We start from the raw sequence: 21,602 nt of genomic DNA, 5'->3' as shown, positions 1-21,602 counted from the left end.
ACTACCTGTGGTTGAAAATTGCAGGACCTTATGATGAATATGCAGTGAGGATGACCAAGGCTTAAAATAAGGGCGAACTAAAATATTTTTAAAAACGTGTTAAAATAAAAATTTCTTAGAGAACAATGTATATGACTTAAACATAAGTAATTCAACTTACCCATTCTTCTTCATCCAATGAGAATTACAAGGTATCTTTATCTTTCTATTCTTTCTATGAAAAATAGTCTGGGGGGGATTATTTATCCTTCTGTTATTCAGCCCTTTATCTGAAAGTGTAATGCCCCTGTAGCTCTGTCTTCGAATTTTTGTCCCCCAGTTTTGGTTCTTGTCATAATCTGAAAGACACTGATCAACTCAGATGCTTGAACAACATGGGGTAATTTTTAAATATGCATACTTAGCATCACTGAGTAAGTATTTCTCATACCTCTCTGAGCCTGTGATTCCTTGTCTCTAAAATGGGTTATGGGGTTGTTGCAAAAATTAATAAATGGTTGATAAAATGTTAGCTTTTGTTAAGTATTTAATAAAGAAAATTCACCATTGTGTTTTAAATTTGAGTCTCTGCAATGAACTAGTAACTTAATGAAATTTAATTTAAACATGTGTTTAATTTACTGTAATCTATTTAAATATCTTTGAAGTATTTCTCTTGCACATCATTTTCTTATGGTGAGTGTTAATTAGGACATGAGGCTAGTATATTGAAGTAATGTATGGCTTCTTCAGGGTACCAGCGAGGCAGAATGGAGTGATTTCTTAGAAGGAATAAGAGATTAGAAGTTGGGAGATTGGCGGTCTTGCTTCTAAGATGACATGGATTATCAGGGAATTTATTTATCCTTTCTTTGGCTTCCACCCCTGTTTTTTAAAAAAATTTTTTACGTTGGACTGTGATTTTGTTGTTCAGTCGCTCAGTAGTGTCTGACTCTGCAACCCCATGGACTACAGCTTGCTGGGCTTCCCTGTCCTTTACTAGCTCCTGGAGTTTGTTCAAACTCATGTCCATTGAATTGTTGATGCCATCCAACCATCTCATCCTCTGTCATCCCTTTCTCCTGCCTTCAATCTTTCCCAGCATCAGAGTGTTTTCCAGTGAGTCAACTCATCACATCAGGTGGCCAAAGAATTAGAGCTTCAGCTTCAGCATCAGTCCTTCCATTGACTATTCAGGGTTGATCTCCTTGCTGTCATTGAACTGTAGTTGATGGTGTATACATACATAGGCTTCCCAGAAGTTGCTAGTGGTAAAGAACTTTCTTGCCAGTGCAGAGATGTAAGAGACATGGATTCGATCATTGGGCTCGATCCGTGGGTTAGGAAGATCCCCTGAAGGATGGCATGGCAACCCACCCCAGTATTCTTGCCTGGAGAATTCTACAGACAGAGGAGCCTGGCGGGCTCCAGCGCACAGGCTCGCAGAGATGGACAGGACTGGAGCAACTGAGCACACGCCCATAGTGTTAGTCTCATTACACATACACACGCATCTTTTTTTTGACTTTTTAATTCTCATTTGTGAAATAACACATTTTGACAATGTGGAAATGTGAGGGGCGAGTGGACAGATCATGTTTTTTCACGTACTTTGTCTCACTTTGAAAGAGGTAAAGCTCCAGGTTAAGTACCAGGTGTGAAATCTTGCTAATTCCATTCCTCCTTATCCCATCTCCCTCACCACACCTCCCAAATCAGGCTTTTTCCTTAACACACTATTACCACCAAGATCATCTTTATCTTTGCTTATAGCACTCATTAGACTCTAGAGTTATTTGTTTACATATCTTTCTCTTATAAAACTGAACTTGAGTACAGAGATAGCCCTTGTTTCTTGTATTCTTGGTACCCATTACCATATTTGGCCTATAATAAACACTCAGTTCATGTTTGTTGAATGAATTTATATCAATATTCATGTCACTCATGAGAAATGGGTCAAATTTACTGATACCATGAAGTACTGAGGTGGTTTCTCATTTTCGTTGCCCTTTCTTTTACTATTAGGTGTAAACCACCGAGGGTTTCTTAACTACCTGAAAGAATTAAATTTAGCTTTTTTTTTTAAGGTCAAGTAGTCTGAAGTTTTTGAGATCATTTAATAAGCCTGAGCATAGTAAGGGGCCTTCTTGGTGCGTTACAAGACTCATGGGCCTTGACTCATGGGCCCCTAAGCATAGATTCCCTGCCTGGAATGACTGAACAGAATAGACACATTGTTCTTTGTTAGTTTCCTGAATTGGTTCTTTTAATTTTCCTGTTCCTACTGGTGATACCTTAAGGCATCTGGCCAGTGCTGAGTCATCATTTCTTCTGCCACCTGCCAAAGATATGCTTTTACTTTGGTCAAGAACATCTGGGACGAGTTAGATTTCATTATGGTGTAGGTTATGGAGCACCTGAGAAATCTAAGCATGTTATGCTAATTAGCCTTGACTGGCAGCCACTAGAATGCTTAATTCTGGTGTTTTGCTTTTTAAACCTAAAGGTGTTATGGAGGATGGAAAAATCCTTTATCGGAATATGAAACTAGCTACAATGTTTGAATACTTTACCCCACTCCCAGTATGGTTTTTACATTGTGTGAAGTTCCTATAGATTATACTTACTTTTTTATAATCCTTCAGGATTGTTAGAAGTTGTTTCCTCAGGTATATTTAAATCACCCCTTTTTAAGATAATTTAGAAAAGAGGACACTGAGGGTTAGTGATTAAAAAGGAAGAAAAATGGTTCCTAGATCGTTGGTAGAGACTTTAACCTTTCACACTGGAAGAGAGAGATACTTTGGGGCCCCAGTGCTTATCATCTTTTATCTGAGAGATGGGAGGAAGCTGAGATAGGTGCTGGAGGGTCCCTGGGACCTCTTGGGACCCCTCCCTGCAAATGGGAATCTGTTGGAATTCCCAGAAAGAATCTATTGGACTTATAAATGTTTGGAGACATCCTGAGTATGCATTTAATCTGCTGCAAGTCAAAAGAAGTTTACTCATATTTGAATTAAACTATACAAAGGAAATCCTGAATTTTCTCAGGAGCAGGGGAGGTTAGAGAACCTGAAAAGTGCAGTCTTCGTCATTATGAACTAAAAGTAAATTGTCACTGTTCTTTTCTTTTACTGTGATATCTTCATTATATTGTAGTAAATTTTATAGATATTGATAGGGGCTTCTGTGGGTTCTTTTTCTACCTTTGGTCTCCCTGTCCTGTCTTCCAGTTAGATCTTAAATTCCTTCCAAATATATTATTCTCCTGCTATGGGAATCTTTAGAAACATTAGCCCCCTGATTGGGGAGGGTCTACTTTGCATCTGTATTTCTTAATCTCTAGAAAGATCTATGTTGAGCTTAAAGAATAAGTATTAAAGGTGGGAGAACAAGAAAAAACTTGATGTTAAAGCAGCATCTATTGTGTTAGACTCTGCAGGGCTGACCAACTTGCCTTGTGATCTTAGCCAAGCCATTTAATCTTTCTGGGTTTCAGTCTACTTATATCTAAAATGAGTGAGTTGAACTCCAGTGTTCTCTGGTTCTTTATAAATTCATTTATTCATTAGATATTCATCGTGTGCCTATGGTGCTGTGTATTCATCAGTGAACAAGGCAGATACAGTCTCTTCCTTGTAAGAAGACTTCTATTTCTCCTGTCTCTGTTGACCTGTCTTTCTGCCTGTTCTTCGCTTATCTAGTAATTGGGTGGATAATGAAGCAATGAAGCAACGTGAGGTGATTAGTTACAAATTTGGAGGCCCTGCTTATTTATGTACAGAATGGATCAGTGTATTTTTTTTTTTTTTGGTGGGGGAACAACTTGTAAAGAACGTAGTTTGTATATATTAAAAAGGTTATTAAAATGAAGTGAGTTATCTGCTAGTGGAAATGATAGGGTGACTTAGGAGTGAGAGAACTGAAAGACGGCTAGAGAATGATCTTGTTTGAGTTTAGGTGTGCCAGTTATAAATGGAATAGATTTATCCCTGGTCTTGAGAAGTAGTTTAAGAAGTGAGTTTTTGGAATAGTTACTCATGCTGAAGGTCAGATGTAATTTTTTGGGGTGGCAGAGGGGTGGGGGGATCTCCTTGGTTTGAATCAGCTCTAATATCTTGAGCTTTATGCCTTTAGTCGGAGAACTGAATTTATCTCAGAAAAGGGGAAAACAATTTGAATGGAGCTAATTGAAATGAATGGAGTAAATTTTTACTTAATTAAGAAATACACAGAGGCATCCAAAATGAAGGAAATTCCTATATTTGGCTTCTGCATCTGAAGTGATCCTCTAGTCTGTGTAGATTGGTTCAAGAGCATTTTACTCTCTTGGAGGCCACCAGGTTAGCGTCACAGAATTTAAAACTCTGGCTTTTCCTGAGATACTGATGAAAGCAGCTAAATTTATTGGTTATTAGGGAGCGAGAGTAAGTTCAATTTTCTCCAGACTTGTGACAATTAGAGGTTGGTTCTAGCATATCTAATGCTTCAGTTTCAAGGCTCCCTCTATTTGAGAGCTGTTTTGGGGAGATAACCCTGTAACACATACATTTTAATGAGTACATTACTTTTACCACCTGCTGAAGTCGACTTGGAGTGACTGCTGACCTGAAGTGAATGCTTGTGTTCAATATTAATATGGCATGTCTGGATCCAGACAGCAATCTTTCTTTTTGACATGCACATAGTCAAAGTAAATTAATGTTTAAAACGTGAACACTTTAAGTTCAGCCAGTGTGTGCATTCCATAATAATCCTTCAGAAGCAGTTTACATAGAAATGCTGAGTGCTTTCTTATACTTTATTTATCATATGTATGTGTCCACATTGCTGTATTTGTAACAAGATTTATCCAGTGCTATTTTTGTGACTCGTCTTGAGGTGGCTAAAGAAATTAATTATTTTAGAATTTAGTCTTTGCATGTTTTAAATAAAATTAAACTATTTTTTAAGATATTCCTGGCAAGACAAGTAGTCTAATTTCAGTTATATTATTTTCAGATTTTTTTTTAAACTAAGCTAGTTCCTTCCTTTATTTCTGCTCAAATCACACATTTTTGAAAGTATAGTAATTTCTAACAAACTAGGCCTGGAAATAATGCCTATTTGTGACTATTTATGTAATAAGGATATTGCGGGAGGATTTTTCTTTTCCTTACGTACCATTTTCTAACCTTGCTTATACTGGTTAAAGTAACATTCATGGCAGATGTAGTAATGGGAAAATTATATTAACATTTAAGTATTAAATTAGCCTGTAGCCAGTCTCCTACTAATATGATGACATTTAGTGAGTTTAGGATTTTAAGGACCACGTTGTGCAACTCATTGTTACACATTTCCTGTTTGCCTTTTTAAAAAAGTATGTTAGATCTGCCTTCTCAGATGGAAACTTTCCATTGTGGAATACAATATTCTTATTTTACCTTGCTTGTCACTGTTCGGTGCTTATGTATTAAGAATATGTGTGTACATATTTACACACAAGTAACAAACGTGTGTGTGTGTGTGTGTGTGTGTGTGTGTGTATATATGTGACCATATATACACATTTACTATACACACATTCTTAATACCTAAGTAACAAGCGCTGACAAGCAAGGTGAAATAAGACATAGGTAAGCACGTGTAGTAACCATAACGGGAGTAGTATGTGATTGGCGCCGTCTGCAAACAAGACAGTTTTCATAACACTTCTACAGTTTAATTTCAAAGAAGAATCTCAAGTTATATTTATTAGCAAACATATTTCAGTTAGCGAGCTTTTCATCCTTTAGAAAGATGGCAGATGGAAGTGAACCTAATATGTGTTTAAAGAAAATACACTGCATTTGTTTTAAATTCTATTTTTTAGAATCAGCCTCATGCTTTTTATTTTGTCTTAGAGTTGTAATAAATGGCGTACTTTTGCTGCAAATATCAAAATTAGGTTTCTGCTCTGTCTGACAGAATTTTCTGTTCAGAAATAAATCATCTGGTTTAGGATATAGACCATCAAATAACAGCTGTTAGACAATACTTTTTTTTAGTACAGTTTTAGTGTCCTGGATCTTGGATATTCCTCCATCAGAAAATTATGTACTTTTACCCATGATCCAGTGGGTTTATATCGGATTTGGAATTATTGTACGGAGAACACCTATTGTTTCCTGTGAGTGATGTGTGCCCTCCAGACCTGACCTTTGGCCTTTGTGACCCAGCGCTCTTCCAGTGCTCATGGGTCTGCCCTGATTCAAGCACAGTCTTTCACTGGGTCCTGCTTTCAGCTCTCCTGTGTGACGGCTGGCTGGCAGAGTTAAGCATCTGCTTTGTGGCTGTGGAAGGCAGTGTGACTAGCTGGCTTATCCTGGGTTCAGATTTACAGCACTGGCTTGATGAGTATTATACTGTCACTACCTGAGTTAAAACTAGCTGTGGATAAATTGTCTTATACCATATGAACATGCTCAATATCTTTTTGTTCTGCTGCATGGGAAATTTTTGTCCCTCTGTAAGGTTTTGTAAGAGGTTTTGTGTCTGAGTTTGGAGTCATTGAGAAATCAGTATTTTAACACCACCTCTTTTCCAGTCAGAGACTTTGTGAGTGACTTCCGCAAAAAAGAGACCATATAAGATTATATGGTCAGGCCTATTATTCCTGATCTGACTTTTTATTTGCTTATTTTATAATTTTCTACCAAAAAAAACCCCCAAACAACCCAGCCATATTCTACCTCTAGAAAGGATGAGTTTAGCTGGAATATATGTACATGTAGATTTTTATGGAGGGTTAGACATCTGTACAAACACATTATAGAGGAAGTGCATTTTGTTGAAGTAGTAAGATCTCTCAGAAGTAAGAGGTATGGAGGCCACAGAAGTCTTGGACAATTTTGTTGGAAGCTACCTTATACCTCCATCGACAGATGATGAGGCAGATGTTTTCTTTGGTGAAAAGTAGTTCACAACAAACTCTGATATCCACCTCTTGCAGCTTTATGGACTTACTTCAGAGGGCTGGTTAGTGAGAGCAAAATATGTGCATGATTACATATAATCAAGGTTAATTTTTATCAAGGGTCACCATGTTTTCGCCATGGTCTGACAATCATGACCTACATTACAAGAGCCCTGTGGGTCTGTCTGGTGTATTTTTGCTTGATGTCTGGGTAGTTTATTTCAGATGCTTGTCAGTTTCATTATATATTATTGTTTGTGGCTCTTGCTAGGTTTTCAGGTATACCATAAAAACAGTGCTCTTTGCAATTAGATTGTCATGAGGGAGCTTCTGTTTTATGGTATGTAAACACTCTTTAATCTTGAAGGATGAGTAATTTGGAGGACATTTTTCATTTGGTTTTGTGTTATATTCATTTGGTAGATTATTTTCAAATAGAACAGACTTTAGTTCTACAACCAAGATTCCATAATTGATTCAGTTAATTCATTCTTAACTCTTCTTGGGGAAAATATTTTGGAGTTTTCAATTCAAATGCATTTTCCTTGCTTAAGAAAAATCCAGATGAGTAGTTTATTTCACAACTAGCAACTGGGTTGAATTTATAAGTCAGAAATTTACAAATATTTTCCCCTTTTGCCGGTACAAAAGGAATGGTAAATAGTGTTTTTAAAAAATGTGATCTAGGACATTTTTTGGTGACTCTAAAGACAAGACTTAATGGCTGGGTATTTGGTTTTGTAGCTTGAAATCATATTTAATTTTCGCCGTATCTATCGTAGAAGTTTAAAGGATAAACAGTTCAAACAGTAAGAAAAAAGCAGTTTGTGTTTTGTCAGTTTTCAACTTTAGATATCAGTAAATCATTGCTGTAGCCTTCTTTATCTTTTGTTTGCACAAAAAACCTGTTAGAATTATGTCTGAGGGGACCATCTGCTGTGGTTCCCAGTCTTGTCAGTGTGATAAGGCATAAGCTGTATAAACAGGGGCAGCCAAAAAAAAAAAAAGAAAAAGAAAAAAAAAAGCAGGCTGTTTTCAGGAAGGGAAAAGTATGGTGTAGGTTTAGTTTTATAATGTATCCACAGAAAGTCGTAGGATTTTGCTCATAGTCTATCAGGATTGAGGGTGTAATGTATTTATTTAGAAACCACAGGTCCATGTTATTTGACTGGTTTATCTTCACGTTAATATTATATCTTCCTTTTTGATTGCAGGGTTCCCGTTTTGGAGGTCAGGCTTGTACAAGTTCTTTGAAAATATTTCACCATAACTCTTGACATTGCAGTATTTTCCAGATTGTCTGTTCAGTTTTTGGATTTTTTTTCCCCCTAGCTGTTAATTTTTCTCGGAGTTGAATCGTCAGAAATCATCCTATTCCTTTCTCATTTGCCATGAAGTCATGGTGCTTCATAAGGAATAAGCCAGTCATTTCCATGGCAACACACTATCAAAACATGGCAAATCTGTCTTGTCCCTTATCTTTAAACTCTCAAGTGCAGGAAGAAGGAGATGTGTAAGCAGTGGCATTATTCTTAGAGCATATTGGATTACAGAAGGGTTGGAGGAAGGAGAGGAAAGTCAATTAAAAAAATTAATCTCAAAAGTACTTTAAATTTACTTTGTTATACACATGTGCTATGTGTGTATGGTTGACTTTATTTTGAACCAAACATTTTTTTTTTTAGGATGGGAAAATGAAGTTTCCAAAAAACTAATTTGAGACTGGTCATTTAGTGTCTATGAGAACAGCAAAAGAAGAAAAAGTAACTGAGTTGTATTATCCATGTAAACATATTAGTCACTCCAGTCAAGAGAAGTCTACCTTTGCTTAAAGGCTCTAGCACATTCTCATCATCATTTCGGCTTAAGGCAGTATTGTTTCAGCATGAGCGTAGCACCTTGAACTTCACAGTGAGTTCCAGAGTTTTGTCAGTTTTTTTTCTCCCCTGTTGGGAGGAGCTAGTGAGATGATGTGATTACCACTTGTTTATGGAATAGGAGGATAATGGGTGTTGAATCGTTACTGAATCATTACGCACCCCCTGTTGCAGACTTGTGCTGTGTCTTCTCCAATCCTTACTGTAGATTCTACCCACTGTATTTCTGCAGTTGGCACCCCTGACTAGCCCTCCTATTTGGATGGCAGGCACTTAGGAGGCAGGAGCTTGTTTTTCTCTGGGTGAATGTTGTGTGGAGCAAGTGTTCATTTAACATTTGCCTAGAGAATAGAGATCAGAATGAATGGAGTTAGTTGTTTATGATAAACTATTTTTTTTTTTCCCTATGGCAAAGGTATATATACTCATTTTTGTTTTTCTGTGGATATATAAAATGAAGTTGAAATATGTCCTACACCCCAGGCCTAACACATAGCTGTCACTAGAGAAATCTTAGCCTGTCTCCTCTCCCATTCACTTCCACTTCTGACCAGCTAACTCTGGCATCTCTAAGTTGTCTGTTGTGGGAGAAGCAGCCGCTGGTGGGGAACGTTTTCAAAGTCTAGAGGCACTACTTGGCGGGTTGCATTAAATTTTTTGATTACAAAATACCCGACAGAGTAAAAGAGTTAAAAGAATAAGGCACAGAACAGCCACGTACTTCCCCCAACCCAGATTTAGAAACAAATGCTCTCGGTACAGTTGCAGCTCCCTTAGGTATAGGGTGGAGATTAGGTGGGAGTCTATCTTTCATTCTCTCTTTCTGCCTGTTTTCTCCAGAAAAGCTCTAGCCTTCAAAGGAAACCTTCCCCCTCCCGTGTTCTTTCAGAGTACTAGCCTCCAGGCCTCTGAACCCAATATATTATGGCCATCTGTTCAGATGTCTGTCAGCTCTGCCAGGCTGGGCCTCACCTTTGTATTCCCAGCACCGCACCCGATCACCGGGATGGAATAGGTGTTCAGTAAGTGCTTGTTGCATGAGCGAATGAATGAATAGGTGCAATTCTTTCCTAACAAACACCGCTTTAATGTAGGATTCTGTTCTGTTCTGCAAAACTGTTTCCTTGTCTAGGCCATAGTTAGAGGGCCTTGCCGCTCTGATTTGAACAAATTGAATTAAACATAAAATCCTGTAGAACAGATGCATTTACAAGTCTCTGCTCACACAGCTGCTCGCCTATTTAATAAAAACATTGCTGTTTTGATTGAGTATTCAGTCTTTCTTTCTGTTAACTCTGTCAGCATCGTGGTATAAGCAGAGACAGCAAACTCTCTGCCTTGAGTGGAAGAATGAATCAGTGATCAGAACTGAGAGAGACAAGAGGAGATGGGTGAGGTGGATATGAATAGGAGGTATGCAGTTACTAGAAAGCACAGATGCATATATTTGTTCTCTGTAGACCATAACTCATTAAGTTTTAACCCTAAATTTCACAATTCTTCTAGTCTTCCTTCCCCTAAATCACCTATATAACATCCCTAACTCTCATTTAAAAAGAGGTATTTGCTTTTTTAGTAAAAAAAATTCAGGTATAATTTATATCCAATGAAATATACAGGTCTTAAGTGTTCAGTTTGATGAATATTTCCCATTTTGTGTATCCATGGTCCAACCACCCAAAGAAGATGGAGACCATTTCCATCATCCCAGAAAATTTTGTTGTGTTTCTTTTCCATCTATCCTCCCTTTTCCTTCCCATCCTTAGCAGCCAATTTCTGATACTATCTCTGCTTGTTCTTGGCAGATATATAAGCAAAATCATATGGTATGTACCCTTTTGTGTATGGCTTCTTTTACTCAAAAATAATGTTTCTGAAATTCATATTGTTGCATATGCAAATTCTATTTGCTTCTGATAACAAAATGTGTACACTCACAACCAAATAAAAATTTATTTTTACCTAAAGCCGAGAGATTGAGCAGTGCTTTTTCAGGAGCATTGTTAATAGAAGTAATGACGACAACTCACATTGATGGAGTGCCAGCCCTTATGCTAAGTTCTTTGCACACATTATCTTTTTTAGTTGAGTTTTGTGGTTATGTGTTTATTTAGTCCTCTGTGGCAGGCCTATTTGGTGAAAGTCTTGACATCTGATGAAGGACTGTCTTGTGTTGTAAAGTTCTAATTGTTTTCCGTAGGACCAAGCCGTGTTTATGGCAGGTATTGATGAGCTAAAGCATGAACCAAGAGCAGGAGCATAAGAGGGCCATGGAAGTGTGGTACCGGGTAGGGAAGAAAGCTATGCGGTAGCTCTGCTTAGATTTCCCTGACATGACTGCAAGGAAATAGCCTTTGTGTATATGAAAAGTTGTTAAGACTTTTTAAAGATGCTTGTAATAATACGGTGCCCTTCTTTTTGTAAAGGGTTTTCCATCCAACTTTGAGTTTTCATGTCGGTTTTGGTTTGCTTGCACTTATGTAATTCCTGCCGTGTGCCAGACACTGTCCTAACTGATTTATGTGTATTCTCACAAATGTGCAAAGTGGGAACTTTTTCTTCTTAATTCCTGTTTTGCACGTGAGGCTAAAAGCCTGGACCAAAGTCACGTGAGTCATTAAGGTGAGCTGGGATTCTTACCCTGGCTGGCTGGTTTCAGAACCCATGCTGCGTTTAGTCACTACAGTATAAGCCACAGTCCCCCAACCAACTTCTTCCTTTTGCTTGATCTTGGTGGTGATACTGGCTGAGTATTGGGTTGGGGAGGATTGACAATATTTACAGAGGTAGTGATTGGGACTTAAATTAAGACTTGTGTAGTCCATGAAATGGTGCTGCTTCAAGCCTTTATGCATAGAGGACTGATGCTTCTCAGCTAGTTGTCTGTACACCCTGGGGGTGAGGGGCTCAGCAGGTTCGTTGTAGGGAAGGTCTCTGAATATATGTATGTGTGTGTTTTCTTAGTCACTGGCATTTGAAAGTAGTATATCACCATGTGGGGTCTTGTGCTTAGAAGGATTGGACACATCTGCACTAAGTCCTTGACATTTGTGAACTTAGCCTTCAGGGTTTCAATTATTTTCAAGCACTCAGAATGTCTATGACTTTTGGTAGTTTGTTATGAGAATACTATCAGTTTGGTAGTTGTAGGAGTTAGCTGTCAGGAGGTGGGATTACAATTTCTAGTCCTTTTGTTAGACAGTGACCCCAGCTGAGTTTCCCATCTGCCTTTTGATGTTCATGAATTTGGGAGGATCTCAGAATTCATCCATTTGCCGTGTCAAGGAGGCACTGTCACTCTGGTCCATACCGGCACAAATTTCTTCCCTGGATTTAGGCCCTCAATGTAACTTTCGCCCCCTTGTCACTTATGGAGCAGTTCCTTTTTACTCCTGTTTGGTCTTTCAGGATGAAATCCCTTTATCATTTATTGTCTGTCTCCCCTCTCCAGGTTGTAACACAGACTGTTTATGGCTGCCACCTTTCTTAGCTGTGGGTTCGAGCATTCTGGATAGTATTTTCCCTTTTTCACTCTGCTGTAACTCTTGGATCTCTCCCTCAACTCATGGTTAGGTTGGCTTCACTGACGTTTTTTCTCTAATTTTTTTCATCTTAAAATACATTATTAATGTTTGCAAGAGGAGCCCAGATGTTTTTTCAGCACGGCCTTCAGAAACTTAGTAGTGCCTTGATGCAGTAGATCATTTCTTTGCTTCCTACTAACTTGGAACTTCGGACCTTGTGGAAGCCTGGAATGGGGTTATTATAAGACAAATTTTTCATTTTTTTCACAGTCATACTTACTTTTCACTGTACTATGATTTGGGGATAAAAGATTATCTCACATTTATATCTTAACAAATATACCATATATCCTGTCTGGTAGAGATTATTTCAAATTTCGAATTCTTTTGTAAAAGAATATTTTGTCCATATACTGACTCATGAGGCATACTGCCTGTGTTTGGTTTGGTATACAGACCAGCTTACAATTCTCTGAAATTCTTAGGAGTCGTTTTCGTAGCACCTGTGCAGTGTGTACTGAACTGTGTAAAAGATACTGAGGTTTGTGTTGTGGGGGACTTGGAGATGAAATCTTGTTCCCTTCTTACAAAACATTCATCCTTTTCTAAAAGGTGAAAGGTGTTAATGTTTTGGGCAAACCAAATATAAATTCCTCTTGTTAGAGTATGGGTAAAATTTTGAAGAACAATTCTATACATAATCATTAATTTTTCACAAATTTCATTAACCCTCATTTTTAATGCTGTTCCTTATTCCTTTAATGCTGTTCCTACATTAATGCAGTGTAGGTATTAAAGTGGCCTATGCACTGTGACAGTCAGTAACGGTGGCTGCTATAGCGCCTTCAGAACTGAGCAGATTTACAACCAGTGCGAAGTGCCTGCAGTGGTCTTGAAGTACAGTGTCCAGTTTGGGTATCATTTTACTTACGATTTATACTAAATATCATGAAAAAGGCAGGTTTTGCCTTTTTCAGTAAAGTACAAGTCAGTAAACAACCTTTAACACCCTAGTTTTGGTTTAGCTATTCATGGTAATATTGAAAACGTACTTAGCTTTTACTGTATGCTAGGCATTACTCTGAATGCTTTACATATATTAGCTTCATGTTAAGCATGGTTTTCCAAAAAGTAATAATCTTTCTGGGAAAATAGAACAAAGCTGTCTTGCAGAAACTGGGTTTGAAAAGCCTAGCACTGTATCCCCAACTCCTTTTTTTAGGAAAAAAAAATGTGCTTACAGACGTATAAATATACTTTCAAAAGAAGACTTACTGCAATTTTCTAATTCATGTATCTAATGCATAAAATGCTATTTCTTTCACAAGACATTTTATATCAACCTTTTCATTTATGTGAAGTCAGTTTTAACATGTTGCTTAGCTATTGAACGAATCTGTGAGATACACTGCTGCGGGTTGAGAGAAATGATTTTAAAAATGAAAAGATTTGGTCTTTGTCCTTATTTTTTTCAATTATTGCAGGTGGCAAATGTGTATGATTCTGATATAAAGTGGTGCCCTTGTTTTCCCAGTGAGTAGGTTAAGTAAAGTGTTTTGACTAACTGGAATATATAAAGTTTAGGAATGCAGATGAAATTGTCATATATCCTTATATTAAGTTATACAGGTGTGCTTTAAAGTTGCATCATATGAAGTAGCTTTTAAATGTTGCTTTGCTCCCCTGGGTTTTCGTGAAGCGATTTAAACACTTCGAGGGCATCTTGAACATAAGGGTTTTTTCTCCCTCCTTAAATCACTTTGAATTACCTGACAGTTTTCAAGACTTTACTTCCATTTGACTTGTTTGAAATCCAGCATATTTTGAGTCTTTGAGGTCCCTGGAAATTGTCTCCCTGGTGCCCGTTCTTATAATTAAAGGACAGTTGGTTTTGTCTTTCCTCTTGGAGAAGCATATGTGTTGATCTCTAAAGTGTAACCACTTATTATAATGCTTTGTAAAAATTTGTCTTTGGAAGGACTTGTTTACAGTGAAATCAAATACTTGCCAGTGTCAGGTTATATCCTTCGGAGTTAAATCAGGCTTAAATCCTTTACAGCCCTTCTGACCGATTCAGGTGACTGATTCAGGCAACTTCCCTAGGCTTCCAGCGATCCTGTTGCTTGGGGTAACTTGAAGTGATACTGTAACTCACAATAAGGGGATGGAGAGAGTAAGAGCTGCGGTAAAAAAGACAGACTTGATATGGACTTAATAGGAATGTGAAACAATTTTCTCTTCTGAGGGATAATTGTTCTAGGAAAAATAAACCGTACCTTTGCATTTGGGCTTTTTTTTTTTTTTTTTTTTTTTAATAGCTACCTAACACCTCATGGAGAGAGTGGATAGTTGTATTTTAGCCCACTTTTTTCTTACTGTACTGTCACCATTGCATACTTGCTTTTCCTTGCCATGAATTTAGTTCTTTTTACCTGATTTTTATTTTTATGTTTTTCGGTTTCATATTACCTTGTTAGATTTTTTTTCCCTCATCAGGTGAAGAACCATTTATCACTATTGATGTCTTCAGGATCATAAATATCTGTAACTCTTATTTAGGGCATTAGAATAATGTTCTATTGGCTAAGATTCTACCAACTTGACCTCTAGTACATGTTGATGTATTTCTGGAATGAATGTTCCTGTGTTCCATCCTTGCACATCAGAAGTTTAATATTTGAATTCAGACCTGTGCAGTGCAGAAAGACAAAAGACGCTTTTAAAATATTTGCATGATAATCTAAAGAACAAAAACATTTAGTGGGAGTGGTGGTAGAATGTTTCCAGGATCAACACTTGAGTGCTGTAGAAGAAAAAGGAAATTATTTTAATGGATGGCAGGTGGCAGAGTTGAAAAACAGGTTTTTTATAATGGAAATGCTAAGAGTCTTAGCTATAGTGAATGGTATTGTTACACTAGATATAATAGATGTATTGCATTATCTTATCTAATCAGACACTTTTGTTAGTCAAAGCGTCCCCCCCATTAGTTTCAGCATGCTTATTGCAGAGAATGATTCCTCTCAACAATTTGAACTACTTACAAAATTTTTGAAAGGCTGAGGATATTATTTTATCTTTGTCAAGTTTTAACAGATTTAATAAGCCTAAATTTATTTGGTTAGAAAAATACTACGTTAAGCTAGGAAAGCAAATATAGGAAGCAAACTAGATGTAGTCCAAATTAGAGGAGACTTTGCCCCTTTCGTGAACATCAGTAATGTTGACTGCTTTTTTTTTTTTCTAATGTTACTACTCCTATTTCACATTTGATTTGTTTTCAATGCCCTTACTCTTAGAAGAGGGCTCAGGAAATTGAATTATGTTTTATATAGTTAATTTCTAATATTGTTCAAGTTTTGTATAATTTCTGAAAGCTCTTTGTAAACAGGGGTCTGTAGTGTTTGCAAGTTTGGGAGGCTAGGAAGGGAAAGACCACACAGGAGCTGGGTTTGATCACAATGAGAAAGGCACTCTATATGGTATGCTTAAAGGCAAAGAGGCTCAGTAGTCTAAGAAAGTAGAACCACTCGGTCTGTCCTGAGTAAACAGACCACTGTCTGATGGGGAGCATCAGTCAAAATAAACGTGGGTTGTTGCCACTTGGGGATTTTAATTCAACAGGCAGGAGACACTTTCTGCACAGGGAAGCTGGATACGTGTATCATCCTCCCACCCCATCCTGGAGTAACAGCGCTGTGTGGGGAGGGCAAGGCGGCGCGCCGTGGTTGGTGTGACCTTTTCCTCTGTGGCATGTTGAGTGTTCTCCATACAGAGTGGGTCGGTAAGTCCTGCATAAGTCAGGGCTCGAGCTGAGGTCCCTGTGTAGTCAGGTAGTTACAGGAACATGTTTGTCGGATAGAACTCTTGAATAATTTAATGTGTGCCAGCTTGCTAGTGTCAGGAATACAATGATGACCCAAACACAGTTGATTCCTTTGAAAAGCAATGTCTAACGAGGCACATAAATGTTTAGAACCATCAGAAGAGAATAGTCACACATGCCCAATACCAAATCCTCCTGTCTGCATGAATTTATTTCACCAACCCACCCTGGCCCCTCCATGGCCCTTAATGAATGGTCTATGCACCCTTCTGATGAGATGGTTGGATGGTATTACTGACTCAATGGACATGAGTTTGAGTAAGCTCCAGGAGTTGGTGATGTACAGGGAAGCCTGGCATACTGCAGTTCATGGGGTTGCAAAGAGCGACTGAACTAAACTGAACTGAGGCCAGCTTTATCACTGTGAACTCACCTCCTCTCATCTGCTCAAGGACGTTCCTGCTGTTTTCTCCTTCCTCTATTGAACTATTTCCCCTCTTTATTGGATTATTCCTATCATCAAACATGTCATCATAAAATAATCTCCTTCCTTGGTACCATATTTGTCTCCACCTGTTCCATGTCTTTTTGTAGGTGGCAAAAACTCCTTGTAAGCAGTTGTTTATACCTACTGCTTCCCCTTCTGCCCCCAGCTTACTCCAGTCGTACCCCTTTACTAAAATGCTCTTGTCAAGTTCACCAGTGACCAAATGCAATCAGTACGTCTTTGTCCTCTTAGTTTTTATCTGTTTGCATTTGTCATAGCTCTTTCCTTCTCGAAATGCACTCACTGGACTTCCTGGACACCACTCCCTCTTGGTTACTGGTTCTCTTCCCATTTCACCGGCTGCTCCTTGAGTCATATTTGTTGATTTCTTCTCATTATTATGATATCTGAATGTCGGAGAGTCTCCAGGGTATTTCTTTTTTTATCTTCTTGCCTATGCTCACTGATTTGGAATTTTATAGAGCTCCACAGCTTTTAAATAACTATATGCTGGCATTCTCAAATATATATTTCTGAATTTAATCTCTCCTTTGGACCCTAAGTTCTCTGGTTATGTATTATTTGATCATGGATCTTTAATAGGCCTGTCTATATAACATATCTAAAAGTTCTGATCTCCAACAAATCTGTTCCTTCATTGTCTTCTTATCTCAGTAAGAGGAGTCCACTTTTCAGTTGCTTGGGCTCAAAAGTTTGGCGTCAAGGATAACACCTCTGGTTTTCAGACCCAACACTGAATCTGTCAGCAGATCCTAGTGGCTCTGTCTTGACATCTGGAGTCCTGCTAATTTTGTCACCCACACCTAGGCTACCATCTTACACTGAGTCAGCAGCATCTTGTTGCCTAGATTATAATAGCTGCCCGACTTATTTCCTTGTTTTCACTCCTACAATCTGTTTTCCACCCTGCAGTCAAGAGATTCTTTGAATACCGTATTTTGCTGTTCAGCTCAAAAATCACAGCACTTTCCAATAAAATTTTCTAAGTGATGGGAATGTTCTGTTTTACATTGTCTAATGTGGTAGTTGGGGCTTCCCAGATGGCTCCATGGTAAAGAATCTGCCTGCCGGTACAAGAGATGTGGGTTCAATCCCTGGGTTGGGAAGATCCTCTGGAGGAGGAAATGGCCACCCACTCCAGTATTCTTGCTGGGATAATCCCATGGACAGAGGAGCCTGGCAGGCTACAGTCCATAGGGTCACAAAGAGTCAGACACAGCTGATTATGCAATATGATACCCATTGACCATAGGTGGCTGTTGAGCACTTGAAAATTGGTTAGTGTAACCAAAAACCTGAATTTTAAATTTTATTTAATTTTAATGAATTTAAATATAAATAGCCATGTGAGTAAAAGCCAGTTTTTATCATGACTGTTGAGGTGTTGGATGAACACCCTCTTTGTTTCTGACTTCATCTACCACCACTGTCACCTTAATGTTCTCGCAGTTCCTTGAACACAGGAATTATGTGCTCACACTTACTGTTCCCGTGGCCTGGACTGTTCTCCCTCCAGGTATCTACTTGTTCTGGTCTCACATTTCAGACTTTGTTCAAATGTTACCTTCTCAGAGAGCCTTTCCATGACTCCATTATATGAAATGGCCTCTTTCCCTTCTCTCTCTCTCTAGTTTTCTGTATTTCCTTTGAGTAATGGTCACCAGCTGGTAGACTTATTTGCTTGTGATCCGTGTCTTCCTCACTGGAGAGTAAGTGCTGAGAGAGCAGGGGCCTGGGGTTTGTAGCTCCAGAGCCAGAGCGGTTGTTGGCAGTCAGTGACTGGTTAATGAGTAAGTGATTAGAGTCAAGGTGATGATACACTCTTGTTGACTGATGAATGAAGGCTTCTTGTCATTATGGAGGAATTAGTAATGACTTCAGATTCAGGACTAGGACTGTCTTCATAGAACACTGAAACTCGAATTAGGCCTTAATAGAAAATTGTCTTATTTTAGGAGAGATAAAATTAATGTGACTTAATTTGTATTTTGTTTTTACCTCGTTTTCAACAATGGTGACATTTAGGCAACTCAAATGATACAGAAGTTGTGTTGTGTGGTGGACTCTGTGCTGGGTCCTAGTGAGATAAAGAAGATTAATATGATGTTCTTGCTTCCTTCCAGGAACTCATTGTATGTGATATGGTGATATTTACTGATTGGAAAGTAGTGAAAAGTTTAAGTTCAGCTCTTTCTATTAGCATTTAAGTGATATATGGATTATATACTTAAGAGATTGACATATAAAAATATATTGAGAAATGTCTGTTTGATTCCATCAGTACCAATAATGACCATTCCTCCTCATGGTTGATTTGCTCCAAGCTGTTGTTGATGGGGATCAAATTTTTTTTCTTTTTTTTTTTTTCTACCTCCCTCCTCTTCTCATTGTGGGATCGGGTTCTGTAGAAATCTAACCAGGCCAATAAAACTCATCAGTTGTCTATGAACTTTCAAAAATTACAAAATCTGAATTGTTAAGATTTTCATTGTAAAAGAGGAGCGCTAGCTAGGTTGATGTGATAATCTTGGAGTGCTGCAGAGTAGATGCTATGTAAATACTTGATAAATTTAATGCTTTTAAAATTCAAGTAAATATAAACTGAGGCAGTGTCTTATACCCATTTCCTAGCGTGTTATGGTTCATTTAGATGTTCTGGGTGACAAATGAGCTTTTCAAAACTACTTCCTTTTCTTCAACCCAAAGAGTGTATTCTTCAAAGTCACCTTCAACATCCCTCTCTCACCCAAGAAAACTCATCTTTCCTCCTAGCTGCCTATGTTCCTCTTAATTCTTTGAGCCCACCTTTGAATTTTGGACTTGTAAAATTATAAACATTTATAAATGTTTGATCTCTAAGTCCATGGAACAGCTTTAAAAATCTTCTTTAATCTCTGAGATGAGGCAGTCAAGAGTCAGGCATCTTCGATTATGGAATCTCTTTGAAGTTTTCTTTCTGTTGCAGTTTTTCCCTCTAGCACTCCTACATTCAGTGGCTCAGAGGTGGGTTTTTTTCATTAAAACATTTTTTTTTTCCCCGTTTCACTTAGGTCTCTTTGGCAGTCTTTCAGAAGTTCAGAGGCAAAATTAGTAAAATTAGGCTTTGAACTTTGTTTATTGTTTTCAGACTCCACCTCTCTACCAAGATTATTGCTTGAGTTAGATCTCCTTTTAAAGTGTTTTTTAAAATCTATTTTACATGTTATTGCTGCTTCTCTTGTAGGTATAATAGTCCTAAGAACAAGCTGTTATTTTCCTTGTCTAGACTAGAAAATTCAATTAATCAAGATGTCTTGAGTCTAGTCTAGCTACTATCCATTTCTGTTTAATAGGATTATACACATAAGTTTTGAAATGAAAAATCTGAAAACTTACAATGTGAGATTTTATTTTGTGGTTTTACATGAATCAGAGTCTTGGGCCAGGGAATAATATGAAAACTCTCACTATAAAAAAGAAGGTATCTTGTTTTTTCATTCGGGTAGCCCTAAGTGAGATTATTGGTAGTCTTTTTGTCTCATATCTACTCTCCTACATTGAGAAATGTGCTTTGCTTTTTGTTATCAGATTCATATGTTATGAATGTTCAGGGTAAATAGCATTAGTCAGAGCTGTTATACTACATGTATCATAATGCCTTGCATATTTATGTTGGGATTTTACTTTGGTGATGGCTTTGCCTCTGCTTTCTCCTTTATACTTGGTACACACACACACACACACACACCCCTTCTAGTTTCAGATCGCTAGCTACTTGATTTTAGATGTCGTTGATACTCTTACTGAAAGTCAGTGAAATTGAAAGGCTTAACTTTGTAAGAGAGTTTTTGTTTCTTTAATTCTATACTTAATAATTATTGTTTCTCAAGTTTCCTTTGGTAGGTATTCTCATGGAACATTCCAGGATCCTATAATACTTCTTGTTTGATTAGAAAATTATCCATGACCTGTCTCTCAGTTCTTAAGGAAAGTAGAGAGCCACCCTGTTCACATCAGTGAGACTGAATTTCAGAAAAAGAACATATTACACAAAAATACTTAAAAATTATTTTGTTAGGTGAGTTTTCTCTTATTTCGGTGAAATTTTATGAAGCTCAAATTACATTTCAGAGATTTACAAAGTGACTCATTGACTGTAGAACCGTATTCTGTTACTTTGGACCTTAGAGGGATGGTGTAGGAAAGCAGGCACCAGGCTGCCTAAGTCCAAGAGCCACTTCGTTACTTATTTTCTTTGTCACCTTGAATAAGCTGTTTAACCTCTCTGTACACAGTTTTCTCGTCTGTAAGGAGGATGATAGTACCTATTCTGTGTGGTTGTTATGACTAATAAATGAACTTAGATGAAAATATTTAAGACACTTAGAAATGCATTAAAGTATACTGAGAAGAAACAGTCCGATAGTAATGCAGCTACTACTATTATTCTTGTCCTTATTAGTGTTAACAGTTCTGTGCCTGGATTTTTGCTTTGTCATTGAATATTTATGTGACTCTCCCAGTTTACTTACTTCATGTCTAAGTTTTCATCTTTAAAATGAAGATTATATTATGTTATACCTAATACAAGTCATCAGGAGGCATAGATGCATATCCAGATGATCTGTTACACTGATCTCCAAGCAGAGTAGGCATCATAACTTTATTACTAGCAGTCGTATTATGTAGTATTTTTTTCTCTTGGAAATCCTGCCTGATACCCACTTTCCTTTTTCTTTAACCTGTTGTAATGTTTCACTGTATCCTGCTAAATGAACAGCTAGAGAGTTTCCAAAAGAGAGGAACACTTTTGGAATTCAGGACTTCAGACAGAATTGAAATAAACGTTGCTTAATTGCTGGCTGTGGGAGAAACATGGTGAGGACCATTATGGTTTCACCACTGCCTGTGAGGATGTGAGTGCTGGGCCGACATTTCCCCTCTCCTTTATCTCCTGTCTCTCTGCAGA

At 37.8% G+C, this 21,602-nt stretch overlaps 1 protein-coding gene across 4 annotated transcripts in view; it reads left to right on the top strand.

Annotated features, from left to right (window-relative positions):
• The window catches only part of CDKAL1 (CDK5 regulatory subunit associated protein 1 like 1), a 576,202-nt gene that overhangs the window by 25,287 nt on the left and 529,313 nt on the right, over nt 1-21,602 (top strand). The gene's annotated exons all lie outside the window — the stretch shown is intronic.

Source organism: Muntiacus reevesi, chromosome 20 (assembly GCF_963930625.1).
Source record: "Muntiacus reevesi chromosome 20, mMunRee1.1, whole genome shotgun sequence".
Taxonomy (NCBI): domain Eukaryota; kingdom Metazoa; phylum Chordata; class Mammalia; order Artiodactyla; family Cervidae; genus Muntiacus; species Muntiacus reevesi.
The sequence above is the reverse complement of the archived record's forward strand: the minus strand, read 5'-3'. Positions and strand labels throughout refer to the sequence as shown.